Here is a 16,970-nt window from a genome sequence, read left to right on the forward strand (position 1 = left end):
AGGTCCCCCCTATATACTCCTTTACAGTCACTGTCCATCAGCGTAGCAAACTGTTGTAGAATCACTACTTCTCTTCTCTGTGTTGTACAGCCCTCCCCTTTTTCCCACCCCGCTGTGGATGCTAATCTTAATACCCCCTTCTTCTCCCGCCAATCCCTCCCTACCCACCCATCCTCCCCAGTCCCTTTCCCTTCGGTACCTGTTAGTCCAGTCTTGGGTTCTGTGATTCTGCTGCTGTTTTGTTCCTGCTGCAGTTTTTCCTTTGTTCTTATTCTCCACAGATGAGTGAAATCATTTGCTATTCCTCTTTCTCCACTTGGCTTATTTCACTGAACATAATACCCTCCAGCTCCATCCATGTTGCTGCAAATGGTAAGATTTGCCCTTTTCTTATGGCTGAGTAGTATTCCATTGTGTATATGTACCACATCTTCTTTATCCATTCATCTATCGATGGACATTTAGGTTGCTTCCAATTCTTGGCTATTGTAAATAGTGCTGCGATAAACATAGGGCTGCATTGGTCTTTCTCAAATTTGATTGAATCATTCTTAGGGTAAATTCCTAGGAGTGCAGTTCCTTGGTCAAATGGTAAGTCTGTTTTGAGCATTTTGATGTACCTCCATACTGCTTTCCACAATGGTTGAACTAACTTACATTCCCACCAGCAGTGTAGGAGGGTTCCCCTTTCTCCACAGCCTCGCCAACATTTGTTGTTGTTTGTCTTTTGGATGGCAGCCATCCTTACTGGTGTGAGGTGATACCTCATTGTATTTTTAATTTGCATTTCTCTGATAATTAGCGATGTGGAGCATCTTTTCATGTGTCTGTTGGCCATCTGTATTTCTTTTTTGGAGAACCGTCTGTTCAGTTCCTTTGCCCATTTTTTAATTGGGTTATTTGTTTTTTGTTTGTTGAGGCGTGTGAGCTCTTTATATATTTTGGACGTCAATCCTTTACCGGATGTGTCATTTTCAAATATATTCTCCCATACTGTAGGGTTCCTTTTTGTTCTATTGATGGTGTCTTTTGCTGTACAGAAGCTTTTCAGCTTAATATAGTCCCACTTGTTCATTTTTGCTGTTTTTTTCCTTGCCCGGGGAGATATGTTCAAGAAGAGGTCACTCATGTTTATGTCTAAGAGGTTTTTGCCTATGTTTTCTTCCAAGAGTTTAATGGTTTCGTGACTTACATTCAGGTCTTTGATTCATTTTGAGTTTACTTTTGTATATGGGGTTAGACAATGGTCCAGATTCATTCTCCTACATGTAGCTGTCCAGTTTTGCCAGCACCATCTCTTGAAGAGACTGTCATTTCGCCATTGTATGTCCATGGCTCCTTTATCAAATATTAATTGACCATATATGTCTGGGTTAATGTCTGGATTGTCTAGTCTGTTCCATTGGTCTGTGGCTCTGTTCTTGTTCCAGTACCAGATTGTCTTGATTACTATGGCTTTATAATAGAGCTTGAAGTTGAGGAGTGAGATCCCCCCTACGTTATTCTTCTTTCTCAGGATTGCTTTGGCTATTCAGGGTCTTTGGTGGTTCCATATGAATTTTTGAATTATTTGTTCCAGTTCATTGAAGAATGTTGCTGGTAGTTTCATAGGGATTGCATCAAATCTGTATATTGCTTTGGGCAGGATGGCCATTTTGACGATATTAATTCTTCCTAGCCATGAGCATGGGATGCGTTTCCATCTGTTAGTGTTCCCTTTAATTTCTTTTAAGAGTGACTTATAGTTTTCAGAATATAAGTCTTTCACTTCTTTGGTTAGGTTTATTCCTAGGTGTTTTATTTTTTTTGATGCAATTGTGAATGGAGTTGTTTTCCTGATTTCTCTTTCTGTTGGTTCATTGTTTGTATATAGGAAAGCCACAGATTTCTGTGTGTTGATTTTTTATCGTGCAACTTTGCTGTATTCCGATATCCGTTCTAGTAGTTCTGGGGTGTAGTCTTTAGGGTTTTTTATGTACAGTATCATGTCATCTGCAAATAGTGACAGTTTGACTTCTTCTTTGCCAATCTGGATTCCTTGTATTTTTTTTTTTTCTGATTGCCGTGGCTAGGACCTCCAGTACTATGTTAAATAACAGTGGGGAGAGTGGGCATCCCTGTCTAGTTCCCGATCTCAGCGGAAATGCTTTCAGCTTCTCGCTATTCAATATAATGTTGGCTGTGGGTTTTTCATAGATGGCCTTTATTATGTTGAGGTACTTGCCCTCTATTCCCATTTTGCTGAGAGTTTTTATCATGAATGGATGTTAAACTTTGTCAAATGCTTTTTCAGCATCTATGGAGGTGATCATGTGGTTTTTGTCTTTCTTTTTGTTGATGTGGTGGATGATATTGATGGACTTTCGAATGTTGTGCCATCCTTGCATCCCTGGGATGAATCCCACTTGGTCATGGTGTACGATGGTTTTGATGTATTTTTGAATTCGGTTTGCTAAAATTTTGTTGTGTATTTTTGCGTCTACGTTCATCAGGGATATTGGTCTGTAGTTTTCTTTTTTGGTGGTGTCTTTGCCTGGTTTTCATATTAGGGTAATGTTAGCTTCATAGAATGAGTTTGGGAGTATCCCCTCCTCTTCTATTTCTTGGAAAACTTTAAGGAGAATGGGTATTATGTCTTCCCTGTATGTCTGATAAAATTCCGAGGTAAATCCATCTGGCCCGGGGGTTTTGTTCTTTGGTAGTTTTTTGATTACTGCTTCAATTTCGTTGCTGGTAATTGGTCTGTTTAGATTTTCTGTTTCTTTTTGGGTCAGTCTTGGAAGGTTGTATTTTTCTAGGAAGTTGTCCATTTCTCCTAGGTTTCCCAGCTTGTTAGCATATAGGTTTTCATAGTAGTCTCTAATAATTCTTTGTATTTCTGCAGGGTCCGTCGTGATTTTTCCTTTCTCGTTTCTGATACTGTTGATTTGTGTTGACTCTCTTTTCCTCTTAATAAGTCTGGCTAGAGGCTTATCTATTTTGTTTATTTTCTCGAAGAACCAGCTCTTGGTTTCATTGATTTTTGCTTTTGTTTTATTCTTCTCAATTTTATTTATTTCTTCTCTGATCTTTATTATTTCCCTCCTTCTGCTGACCTTAGGCCTCATTTGTTCTTCTTTCTCCAGTTTCGATAGTTGTGACATTAGACCGTTCATTTGGGATTGCTCTTCCTTTTTTAAATATGCTTGGATTGCTATATACTTTCCTCTTAAGACTGCTTTTGCTGTGTCCCACAGAAGTTGGGGCTTAGTGTTGTTGTTGTCATTTGTTTCCATATATTGCTGGATCTCCATTTTGATTTGGTCATTGATCCATTGATTATTTAGGAGCGTGTTGTTTAGCCTCCATGTGTTTGTGAGCCTTTTTGCTTTCTTTGAACAGTTTATTTCTAGTTTAATGCCTTTGTGGTCTGAAAAGTTGGTTGGTAGGGTTTCAATCTTTTGGAATTTACTGAGGCTCTTTTTGTGTCCTAGTATGTGGTCTATTCTGGAGAATGTTCCATGTGCACTTGAGAAGAATGTGTGTCCTGTTGCTTTTGGATGTAGAGTTCTGTAGATGTCTATTAGGTCCATCTATTCTAGTGTGTTGTTCAGTGCCTCTGTGTCCTTACTTATTTTCTGTCTGGTGGATCTGTCCTTTGGAGTGAGTGGTGTGTTGAAGTCTCCTAGAATGAATGCATTGCATTCTCTTTCCTCCTTTAGTTCTATTAATATTTGTTTCAGGTATGTTGGTGCTCCTGTATTGGGTGCATATATATTTATAATGGTTATATCCTCTTGATGGACTGAGCCCTTTATCATTATGTAATGTCCTTCTTTGTCTTTTGTTACTTTCTTTATTTTGAAGTCTGTTTTGTCTGATACCAGAATTGCAACACCTGCTTTCTTCTCTCTGTTGTTTGCTTGAAATATCTTTTTCCATCCCTTGACTTTAAGTCTGTGCGCGTCTTTGGGTTTGAGGTGAGTCTCTTGTAAGCAGCGTACGGATGAATCTTGCTTTTTTATCCATTCTATTACTCTGTGTCTTTTGATTGGTGCATTCAGTCCATTTACATTTAGGGTGATTATTGAAAGGTATGAATTTATTGCCATTGCAGGCTTTAAGTTTGTGGTTACCAAATGTTTAGGGTTAGCTTCTTTACTATCTTACTGTCTAACTTAACTCGCTTGTTGAGCTATTATAAACACAGTCTGATGATTCTTTATTTCTCTCCCTTCTTATTCCTCCTCCTCCCTTCTTCATATGTTGGGTGTTTTGTTGTGTGCTCTTTTTAGGAGTGCTCCCATCTAGAGCAGTCCCTGTAGGATGCCCTGTAGAGGTGGTTTGTGGGAGGCAAATTCCCTCATCTTTTGCTTGTCTAGGAATTGTTTAATCCGTCCTTCATATTTAAATGATATTCGTGCTGGATACAGTAGTCTTGATTCGAGGCCCTTCTGTTTCATTGCATTAAGTATATCATGCCATTCTCTTCTGGCCTGCAGCGTTTCTGTTGAGAAGTGTGATGATAGCTTGATGAGTTTTCCTTTGTAGGTAACCTTTTTTTTCTCTCTGGCTGCCTGTAATACTTTGTCCTTGTATTTGATGTTTGCTATTTTAATTATTATGTGTCTTGGTGTTGCCCTCCTTGGATCCCTTGTCTTGGGAGTTCTGTGTACCTCTGTCGTCTGAGAGGCCATTTCTTCCCCTAGTTTGGGGAAATTTTCAGCAATTATTTCTTCAAAGACATTTTCTATCCCCTTTTCTCTCTCTAGTTCTTTTGGGATACCTATGATTCTTATATTATTCCTTTTCGATTGATCACTCAGCTCTCTTAAAATTCTTTTATTCCTGGAGATCCTTTTATCTCTCTCTGCATCAGCTTCTCTGCGTTCCTGTTCTCTGTTTTCTAGTCCATTAATGGTCTCTTGCATCTCGTCCATTCTGTTTTGAAGTCCTTCCAGAGCTTGTTTTATTTCTGAATTCTCCTTCCTTAGTTCTTGCATATTTCTCTGCAAGTCCATCAGCATGGTTATGACTTTTGTTTTGAATTCTTTTTCAGGAAGACTGGCTAAATCTATCTCCCCAGATTCCTTCTCAGGGGAAGATGTAGCAGATGCCGAAGCTGTCTGGGTTTGTCTTGTCTGGATCATATTTTTTTGCCTTTTCATGTTGACAGGTGCTATTGTCTGTCAGCTGGGAGGGCCAAAATTTTCACTTGCTACTGGCCTTTCTTTACTGGGACAACTGCGTCCCCTAGTGGCTTGTGTTGGGTAATTGCGTGTAGAGTGGGTCTTTGTGTCTTGCCTGGCCGGAAGGGAGAAATTTCCCTTTCTGTGGGCGGAATTTGTCTCAGGCTGCTTCTCTGCTTTCGCAGTGCCCGGTGGGGTAATGGATGGGGGTGCTGCTTGACTGTTTGCCTCCATGAGGGGTCTCAGAGCTGTTGCCCAGGGAGTTAGTGCACCCGGTTTTACCTGTAATTTCCAGCTGCTGTATTATGACCTGGGTTGTTTCCGTCAAGCTGTTAAGTCCCTGTCCCTTTAAGACTTTCAAAAAGCCCCCGCTTTTCTTTGTCACAGGGGCATCAGCTTTGGCACCCGCTCAGAGGTCTTACTCCCTGTTTCCCCAGTATCCAGGGCCCCCTGGGCACGTACTGTGTCTGCGCTCTGGCCCGGATGGCTGGGGCTGGGTGTTCGGCAGTCCTGGGCTCCGTCTCCCTCCCGCTCTGCCTTCTCTTCTCCCGCCGGGAGCTGGGGGGAGGGGCGCTCGGGTCCCGCCGGCCCGGGGCTTGTATCTTACCCCTTTCACCAGTCGCTGGGTTCTCGCTGGTGTAGCTGCAGTCTGGCCACTGTCCTGCGTCTTCTGGTCTCTCTTTTAGGGCTAGTTGTGTTTGTTGTATTTTCAAAAGTATATATGTTTTTGGGAGGAGATTCCCACTGTCCTACTCACGCCACCATGTTGACTCCGCCCCCCTCGTTGTAGTTTTAATTTGCATTTCTCTGATAATTAGCGATGTGGAGCATCTTTTCATGTGTCTGTGGGCCATCTGTATTTCTTTTTTGGAGAACGTCTGTTCAGTTCCTCTGCCCATTTTTTAATTGGGTTATTTGATTTTTGTTTGTTGAGGCATGTGAGCTCTGTATATATTCTGGATGTCAAGCCTATATCGGATGTGTCATTTTCAAATATATTCTCCCATACTGTAGGGTTCCTTTTTGTTCTATTGATGGTTTCTTTTGCTGTTTTTCTTTCTTTTTTGTCTTTGTACTGCTTCTGCAAGTTGCTTGTGACATGTTATCCAATTAACCAATTCTCTTCAGCTGTACGGCATCCATACACTGAGTTCTTGACTTTGGTTATTGTAATTTACAATTGAGATTTTTTTTTCACTTTTTAAAGTTTCCAGTTACCTGAAAAGATTTCCAAGCTGAATTTTATCTTGTTGATATAGTAAGAATTCTTGGTTTATTGTTGGTTTCCAGTGATTGCATTATCTAGAGTCAAAGCTAGTCTGTTTTTATTGTTTGCTGGTCTTCCTACTTCTTAGTTTTTGTTCTTTTTTACTTGCATACCTGGTTTTATTTGACTATAGGCTAAACATATTGATCAAAAAATTAGATGTAGTAAAGAGAGCTAGGAAGAAGTTATCATCTTCCATGTTGGTTGATTATTGATTTATTTCTTAACATTTGCATAAGATGTCAGCATGTAGGATCATATAAAGATCAAGACTTGATTGAGATTTTCTGCTTTACCCAGAAGACATGAAGTCATGCTGTAGACCGTGAAAGAATCCATTTTCTTTCAACCAATTTTTACTCTAGTGCAGAATTTTAGGTCCCATCCCTTAATCTAGAGAGCTTCACCAGGGTTTTTACCCTTGATGACCCTAAATTATGATGCTTGAACCCCAACCTTTGCAAGGCTGCCAAAAGTCATGTTCAGTGTCTCAGCTGCTCCATTTGGATAGAAAATATCTTTAGGAAAAAAATGACCCTAAATACTTTGCTCATTTGTTTGAGTTCCTGGACTCTCCCTGATCTTGACCTTCTAAATACTCACTACCTTTTTAGCTTTTTAGTGCTATATAGAAGACACATTATGCATTTAATTCAAAACTTTTTGTTTTCTCTAGTGGAATGGGGTCTGAATATCCTTGTCTGTACTTCCAGGAGTTGGAAACTCAGCAGAGCCCTTTCTTTTCTAGTTTTACTTTGGCTTGTACTAAGCAGGCCCCCTTGCTCTTCCCTGGCTTTCAACTTTGCTCCATCATTTGCAGCTGCAGATGGTGTGGGGGACACACCCACACAGGCAGTACTGACAGATAATAAATAGATAAAATATTTGGGTAGCAATTTGGTCCTATCATCATTTCACACTCAAAATATTCATATATTATCCTACAGGATTACCATCATGAGGATACATGGTCATCAAGCTCTTCATATAACAACAGAAATTGCCAACAGCATTCACCATAACATATTTATTCTTGTTGTAACCACAAATGTCTCAGCTCCTGCTCTACAAGGGTTTACCATCTTTCCCTGCAGGTCTCTGAAAGAGCCCATAGAAAAATCTAGATGAGAAGAAATCAGGTCCTAGGATTCTTCTGGTGGTAACAGGGGGAACCTTTAGAGATATCAGAAAATCTGACGTTTTCTGGCACAAAGTCATCCTTTGGTTTTTTGTCTTGCTATGGTCTGAGAAGTGATCTTTGGTCCAGGGATTGCTACACACAACAGGAAAACCAATTTTTCTATAGCCTAACTACAGAAAGTCAGACATTAAGTTTTCCTACTGGCAATTCACAATGAGGGAAGGAAAACAGACCATTTCAGATGGATTATCTTAAGAGTGCTTGTTATCTGACATCTGTCTTGGTCCTGCCATACTCACACACTAAATGCAGTGGGAAACATCAGGGCTCTGGAAGGAGCACAGAGACTTCTCTCATGTCATCCCCAACCCAGCACAGAGGCTATGCTGCATTTAGTTGCCTTTGTGATTCTGTATACTGAGCAAAGAATATCAGTGAAGCAGGTCAGGTTCAGATATAATCTAGTGGAAGAGAAGGCAGGAATTTGGCCGATGGAGTTTGGAAGCTCAAGAGAGCAGTATTACCTCAGCTCTCAGTCTGAAAACAAACTTGACTCATTAACTAGAAGAACTGAGGCCTGTATGAGTCCTAGGACATTTGTACCGATGCAGGATTTTCGACTTTGTGGTTGAAGCTCTAACTGTAAACCCTATGGTCTCATGGGCTTTAAAGGAAGCAGGATGGGTAGTATTGTCCTGTTGTCCACTTAGATGGGATTCTCCATTTGGAAATTACGTAGGGAGGTGTGTAGAGAGATATAGTCCACCAGACAACTTTATTTCCCAGATTCATATGAACTGTGTCTTTAAACAGATTTTCTCTGACCATCTTGATGATAAAATGAGATATAAATCAGATGCAGTTATTTTTTTCTTCTACCCAATTTGCACCTGACACATTTGTGAACCCCTATCACACACAATGGTGTTACAAAGAACAATGTAGAGACCAGGGAAAACTCAGGTTCCTGCCTCAAGTTAGGGGAGGTACCTCACATTTGGAAATGATCGTTTAATCAAAATAAGCAGCATGAAATTTTGTTTTAAACATTATTTCCAAAAAAGACACAGCACTGTTTACCTCTGTTATAGGAAAAATGTCATAACATATTTTATATGATAACACATCAAATTATAATACAAAAGACTGGAGTCAGTGACTTTGGCCATTAATAGAGGAAAAGTTATTCAAAAGTAAAAAAACGTATATATACATCCAGAACTATTTTGAACAGAAGTGGTGAAAGTGGATATTCTTGCATAATTCTTAATCTTAGATGAGAAGTTTCAATCTTTCAACACTGAGTATGGTGTTAGCAGTGGGCTTTTCATATACAAACTTTATTATGTTGAGGTAGTTTCCATGTATTCTCAGAATTTTGAGTATTTGTGGCCTTTTCAATCATGAAAGGGTGTTGAATTTTTGTCAAATGCTTTTATTGCTTCAGTTGAGAATATCATGTGTCCCCTAACCCCACCCTGTTCATTGTAGGACATATTGAATTGTATTGGCTGATTTTTTTTATTTGAGTGAAACTTGCTTTCCTGGTATAAATCTTACTTGTTCATGTTGTATAGTTCTTTTAATAAACTGCTGAATTTGGCATATTGCTAGTATTTCACTGAGGATTTTTCCAGATATTTATAAGGGATACTCCTTTGCAAGTTTCCTTTCTAGTGATGCCTTTGTTTGGCTTTGGTATCAGGTTGATTCTGGCCTCACTGAATAAGTTAGGAAGTTTTCTCTCCTTGTATCTTTTTGGAGAGATTAAGATTGATTAGTGTTGCTGTTGTTTAAACATTTGGCAGAATTCACCAGTGAAGCCATCTGGTTCTGCAGGTTTGTTTAGTTGAGGGTTTTGACTGATATAATCTCTTTGCTTATTATAGGTCTGCTCAGATTTTCTATTTCCTTTAGAGTAAGTTTGGGTAGTTTGTGTACTTCCAGGCAATTCTTCATTTTACGTGAACTAATTTGTTGGTATTCAGTTTTTAATTGTATTCTCTTACAATTTCATGAATTTCTTTAACTGGAAATGTCCCTACTTTCATATCTGATTTTTTAGTCTTTTTTTTTTCTTGTTCATTGTACTTCAAGGCTTGTCAATTTTGTTAATCTTTCCAAACAGCCACTCTTTGGGCTCTTTGATTCTTTTGTTTTCTATTTTTTTATTTCATTTAGCTCCATCGTAATATTTATTATTTCCTTCCTTCTTATGGCTTTAGGCTTGGTTTGCTCTTCTATTTCTAGTTCCGTGAGCTGAAAAGTTTTGTTATTCATTTAAGATTTTTCTTTTCCTCCCATGTGGGTATTTATAGGCATGTATCTGCCACTGAGCGCTGCTTTTCCTGCGTCCCATAAGGTTGGTTTTGTATGTTTCCATATTTTCTTATTTTACTTCTGTTTCTTCTTTTACCCATCGATTGCTTAAGTGTATAGTTTAATTTGATATATTTGTTAATTTTCCTTGTGTTACTGATTTATACCATCATCCCACTGTGGTAAAAGATGATAGTTTGTACAATTCAGTCTCTTTAAATTTTTTGAGATTTGTTTTGTAGACTAACATATGATTTATCCACAAATGGCCAATAGGTATTCAATATTACTAATCATCAGGGAAATGCAATTACAACCACAATGTGATGTAACCCCACACCTGTCAGAATAGCTATTGTCAAAAAAACAAAAGGCAACAATTGTTTGTGAGGATGTGGAGAAATGTGAACCCTGAACACTGTTGGTAGGAATGCAAAGTTGTGCAGTCAGTATGGAAAACAACAATGAGCACCCTCAAAAAATTAAAAATAGAACTCTAATACTATCCAACAACTGCACTTTGGGGTGTTTATCCAAGAGTGTTGATATTAGGATCTTGATCTCAAAGAATATTAGTTCTCCTATGTTCATTGTAACATTCTTCACAATAGCCAAGAAGTGGAAATAACCTAAATGCCCATGAATGGACAAATGGGTAAAGAAAATGTGATAGATACATATAATACATAATACATACAGTGGAACACTATTCAGCATTAAAAAACAAGGAAATTCTGCAGTATGTAACAACATGGAAGAATCTTGAGGACATCATGCTGTGTGAGATCCTCCAGACACAGAAAGACCAATACTGCATGGTCCCACTCCTATGAGTTGTCTAAAATAGTCCAGTTCATAGAATCAAAGAGTGGAATGTGGTTTCTAATGAGTTGGGAGATGGGGAAATGGGTAGTTACTAATCAATTAGCATGAAGTTTTAGTTAAGCGGGATGAAAAGCTCTAGTAATCTGCTGTACAGCACTGTACTTATACTCAACAATAATGGACGGTACACTTAAAAATTGTTAAGAGGGTAGGTCTTATGGTAAGTGTTCTTACGATGATCAAATAAAATGTCTTAAGAAGTGTCAGAACAGGGTAATGTTCTTCTTGATTTCTGTAATGGTCTTCACCTCCTCCACCCTCTCTGAAGATTTCCAGATTGTGTTTGTCTCTTCTTTTCTGCCTTCTACTCCAGGCTCTCTGAGGCCACTCTTCCCTCTCATGACCTATGCTGGAGTTTAGCCCTTGACTCTATATATTTCTAAGCATCAATTACACCAGGGCTTTAAGGATTTTTCCTTCACCAAGGGTTTTGTCATCTTACTATCTACTCAATAATGCTTTGCTATTGAAAATTGGTTTTGTTGATTTCTTGCACTCTTGCTAAAAAATTGCATTATCTGGAAATTTCAGATTTAAGGGAAGCTGAAACAAGCAGCTGGGAGGTTGCTTCTGGAGAGCTGTGGGGGAAACTTATCAGAGTAGGCAGGGAGTTCCTGGATCCTAGACTTCCCCTGCTCTTCTAAAAGTCTAATCACATGTGCTGGACAGGAGAATTCAATTTTTTGGCTCTTATTTACCTCCCTATAAGTCACCAGTAATGTAGGTGGTGGAAAGGAGAAGGAGGAAAGGACAAAAGACTTTCAGGGAAAAATACTAAGGTAGGTGAAGTCTAACTTCCATGCACACTGTTTCTCCCCATTCTGGGGAGACCAGGGGACCAGGGGCAGCCAAGTTCTGCCTTCCAGCACCAGACCTGTCTTTTCCCCTGTCTGTATTACTCATCTTCCCAGACATTTTCCAGAGTACAAACATTTTCTGTGTAATTACACTGGGCAGATGAAGTGTTAGACATGGACTAGTTCTCAGTACCTCTATCTTTGGAAATAATAAGATATGAGATCTAAAGGATTTAATAATTTATAAATAAAATAATGTGCTATGTCTGCCAGAGCTGATTGAATTTTAAGTTTAGACACAAGTTATTTGAGGAAATATGAATTCCCAGTAGAGAAATTCCAGTCGTAAGTTATCTGATTTTTTTCTTAAAATAAATGAAATGTTTTTCTTAAAATGAAAAAATCCAACCTCCTGCTCCATTTCTTTCAAGACAGAATCTGAAAAAATGTAGACAATGTACAAATAAGTGACATCGTAGAGGTGCTCAAGCTTAGCTATCCTTGGCAAATAGCAAAATAAATATCTTAAGAGGAAAGCCGTGGGCTCCAATTTTGGGCCCATTACTCTTCTCTCTGTAAGCAAAGAAAGCTGTCCCTCTTCCCCCTTTTCTGAATTTAAAAAATATTCATTCAAAATTCAGTGTGATTTAAATCTTCTCTGTTCCCAATTCAAGGTAACTGAGAAGAATTCAGAATTTGTGTTTATCTTTCCCTACACAGCCAAAATAAGCCTCGTCCTCACTTAATCACCAGAGGATCTTGGGACTGTGGTGAGAAAATCTGGAATCCCACAGTATGGGGTTCCACCTACCTTGATGAAGGGTCTTGTGGGCCAGATCTACACCAAATATCAATGTGCAGAATTGAAGCAATTACCCACTTAAAGTTAGCCAGCAAATTGAAAATGCTTAGAAATTAGAAATTTTGAATTAAATAGACTTAATTTGTTAATGTAGAAGTCAGAAAGAATGTTTATTTCAACAGAACTTTGCAAGCAATGAGAAAAACCCCTAAAACTGACTTTTCCAATTGACTTTTCTTCTTCATTTCTGCACTGCAGAGACTGAATAAACTTGGTCCACAGATTACCACTGGACACAACTCAGAGATAACCTGGATCTGATCTGAGAAGGGATTGGAATATGGGAAGATGCCTAAACACTGCATAGCATTAGTGAGGGAAGCCAGGAAGAGCAAGAACTAAATTCTGGGCTGTCCCAGTAGAAAAAGGACCTGTTATTTTGAATTCTATGGGCAACCAACATGAGACCCGTTCATATGAGGTGAAATCCTAAGAATTTGTAATTTATTCAGTGGGTCAGTGGGCAAATTAGAGTTATGGTAAGAGGTTAGCATTCCAGGCCAAAGGGCTCAAGAAGGGGCAGAGCTTGAGTGTATAATGATGACTCAGATTTCAAGTTTGGTATGAAGAAAAAGGCTAACAAGGGGATTCAGCCCTGGATATTGGGAGAGCACTACTAGAAATCTAAGACAAATAGGTGTACTCAAACAGTAGTTCATTAGAGGTTTACACCAGGCTGCCAATCAATCTGTCTTAATCACAACATCCTACAAAATGCAATGTATAAATATCTCTGATTATTGATGAGTGTATGAGTGAATGAATGAAATGATAAATGGTGGTGTGGGTGGATAGATAGATGGATAGGTGATAGATGACTGAATTGACAGGATGGATGATGGAGTAGATAAATGAAAAGTCAGATGGATAATTAGTAGACATAAGGATAAATGAATAAATAGATAGTTTAATGAATGTTGTGGTTTTAAGCAACCTTCCTGCTGTGGACAAAAATGAGCTAGTATGTGTGATCTGCCCTTTGTGTATTAGGGATCTGTAGGCATTGGTTAGTTCCCAAGTAATTCTCCTTCCACCCCTTTATAGGTGCATAATGAGCACTACACTCCCCTGTATTTATTTGACTTTCAGTTCCCTTCCTGGTTGGTTTGATTCTGAAACTGGAATTCAAATTGGAGCTATTCCTCAAGGGACAGCCTGCATAGTCTTTCTTATTGCTTCATCCTTCCCATTCTTTCTACATGTAATAAATCTTGATTAAGAACACGTCATGTGTCTAACACTGCAGTGTGTGTTCTGAGTACTCAAAGCAATATAGAGCTTAAACCTCATCCTCAAGGACCATATAGTTTAACTGGAAAAGAAAATAATAACTCCTATTACTAGATGCCAGAGAGTAAGATAGAGATCCTAGTGAAAGCTCAAGAGAGTTCAGAGAATTGCTGAAATAGCACGCTCAGTGGAGAGAAGCAGATGTGGTTAAGAAAGTGGGAGTCAGGTAGGCAAGGTGTAAACAAATCACAGATGTGGTCATTTTTGGTGGGGATGTAAGGCTTAGCCATTCATTTACTCTGCCACTACCAGCATGTTTCCTGAATGTAAAAATGAGGACAATGCAGCCCTCCTAGTTTTTGTTTTAATAAATAAATAGAAGGGAGATTAAATATTTAACCACTCCTAGAACATAAATGGCCTAAAGAAGTGATGGATATTACATTTCACAGTCTTTTTGATTCTATGTTTATGGATTTCTGGAATAAGAAAAAACTTATGTATGGCAATAAAAAATCTGAATAGTGATTTCATCTGATGGAGAGGTGACTGAAAAAGAACTTAAAGAGATCTTTCTGGCATGATGGAAATGCCCTGTTTATCAGTACAATGGTTACAATGGTATATACACTACTCAAATTTTCAAAATTTTCAAAATTTGAGAAATGCATACATTTAAAACTTTTGCATTTTTATGAATATACTTTAATAATGGTTTTTATTATAATTTATACATGTACTGCAATTATCAATAGTGATTGTTCATTTCTCACTAAAAGAGTTTATTGTGTGAATGTAACACTTATTTTATCTATGGTTTATCAATTATCTGGTAGAAGATTTTCTGGGCTTTTTCTACCAGTTTATGGAATTATGAAAAAAGAAAAAAAAAGAAGTTATATGAATACTTTTGTACAAATCTTTTTGTCAACATATGCACTCATTTTTCTAAGAGTGGAATTGCTGGGTCAGGGAGGTGTTGTGTATCTAGCTTTGTGAGAAATTGCCCAGTTTTCCAAAATGACTGCACCATCTTAACGTTCCCACAAGAGAAGTTCCAGTTGCCCCACACGTTTTGCCAACACTTGGCAATTTTAACCATTCTGATGAATGTTTAGAGGTTTCCTTTTGCATTGTAGTTTTGTTTCATTTCCCTAATGACTAATGATGTTGAGCACTTTTGCATAAGGCTACTGGCAATTCATTTACTTTCCTTTGTGAAGGTCCTGTTCTATTCTTTTGCCCATTTTTGTATAGGGTTGCTTCTTATTTTTATTATTGTAATATTTTTGGTCATTGTCATATTTATTATTGATTCATAGGTATTTGTTACATATATGGGTATATTGATTAATATTTCCTCCCAGGCTCTAGTTTGCTTTTTTTCTCTTTTTAATGGTTTCCTTTGATAAACAGTTTTGTTTTACCTTTATTATTTTTCATCACTCTTTGTGGATTTAGCAATTTCCTTCTTTATCTCAATTCTCCAACACACAAACACTCAGAGCTTTCAAAGTTATCTAAGATCAAATGTCCAAAAATATGAAAGATAATAAGGGGAAAAAGATAACAAAAATGTACATAATTCATTAGTAACTAACTAAGTCTCCCATGGGAAGTGAAAGACTGAGACTGAGGTGAACAGGAAGGATCAGAATATCTTCTGTAGAGAGTGAGTTCTTGACCAAAATGTTATAGAACAAAATCAAAAATTCATTAAAAAAAATAAAGTTATTCAAGGATCAGATCTGAAAAGTTATCTGAATTTCTCCAGAGCTGCTTGTAAGAGAATAACAAGTGGAAAGAGCACAGGAGGTTCAGGACTTGTGCAAGAGGAAATCAGAGATGTTAAGGGCATCCTTCAAAGGACTCCATGAGAGTTAGGATAGGAGGCAGCTGTGGCAATGTAGCATGTGCACGTAGAATAAGTGGAAACTCTGGGTTGCCAGAAGGAGGCAGGTGATGCTCATTTCTCTTTCTGTTTTTCCCCAAAGTACTATCATCTTAAAAGGCTTTGGGAAACCACAGCACCATCACTGAGTTCCTCCTTCTGGGACTGCCTGCTGGTCATCATACCGGGTTCCTACTCTTCATGCTTTTCCTGGTAATTTACCTCTTCTCTCTGTCAGGGAACATGTTGATGATTCTGGTTTTTAGGGCCAATTGTCACCTCCATGCAACCACGTACCTCTTCTTGAGTCATCTCTCCTTCCTCAGTCTCTGTTATTCTGCGGTCACTGTGTTCAGGGTGTTACAAAGCCTCCTGTCTGAGAAGAAAACCGTCTCAGGGGAGGACTGCTTGACCCAGGCCTTCTTTGTGCTTGACTCTGGGGAACAGAGCTCTGCCCCCTTGCGGTGATGGCCTATAACTGCTATGCCGCCTTTTGCTCCCCTCTACTCTATGGTCAGGTGATGAGCAAGGAGCTGTGCATGGGCCTGGTGTGGGGCTCTTGGGGACTGGCCTTTTTGGTTGCTTTCATCAACACCCTCCTAGCTTGGAATTTGGACTTTTGTGAGACTCAGCTCATCTCCAATTTTGTTTGTGAGATACCTTCTATATTCCCTCTGTCCTGTTCCAATAGCTCTATTAACTTTGCAATCCTGCTCTGCTCTGCCCTCCTGCATGCCTTGGGGACCTTGCTACTGGTCTTCTTCGCATATGCCCGCATTGTGGCCACCATCCTAAGCATCAGCCCCACCACAGGCAGAAGCAAGGCCTTCTGCACCTGCTCCTCCTCTGTCATTGCTGTGAGCTTGTTCTATGACTCAGGTGTTTTTCGCTATCACATGCCAACCTCAGGTTCCCCAAGGGAGTTGGTTTTTCCATGCACTTCAGTGTGGTCATGCCCTAGTGGACCCCCTTGTCCAGCCTAAGAACAAGGAAATAAAAACAGCTCTGAAAAACATGTTATAGAAAAGTTACAACATCTCAGGCAGCAGAGAGCAGGCAGAAGAAGATTAGAAAGCAGGAAGGAACTCCAGAAAAATACTTAAATAGTAGACATAAATGAAAATTATTGTCTGCTCATAATGTCAGACATGACAAATATTTTGTAAAGCCTCTTTTCTGGAAAATGCACCAAAAAATTGAAGCAACGTATTTGCCTGCTTTGGTTCATATTTTATCTTTCTCAGAGGCAAAAGAAAAGCCTCAGAGAACTCTTTCAATCCAGGTAACTTGGTTACCAACATATAAATACATTATTCTTTTTGTTTGTGAAACATTAATGAAATGCTTAACATTAGGGAAACCGTTTATGTCCTGAATTCTTACATGGTTTCCTGTGAGTATGAAATTAGG

The 16,970-nt window shown here is 38.8% G+C and overlaps 1 pseudogene; it reads left to right on the top strand.

Annotated features, from left to right (window-relative positions):
- The first annotated feature begins 9,896 nt into the window (after positions 1-9,896).
- LOC130679228 (olfactory receptor 8S1-like) lies at positions 9,897-16,583 on the top strand (annotated as a pseudogene).
- The last annotated feature ends 387 nt before the right edge of the window (positions 16,584-16,970 follow it).

This window comes from Manis pentadactyla, chromosome 10, assembly GCF_030020395.1.
Source record: "Manis pentadactyla isolate mManPen7 chromosome 10, mManPen7.hap1, whole genome shotgun sequence".
Lineage (NCBI taxonomy): Eukaryota > Metazoa > Chordata > Mammalia > Pholidota > Manidae > Manis > Manis pentadactyla.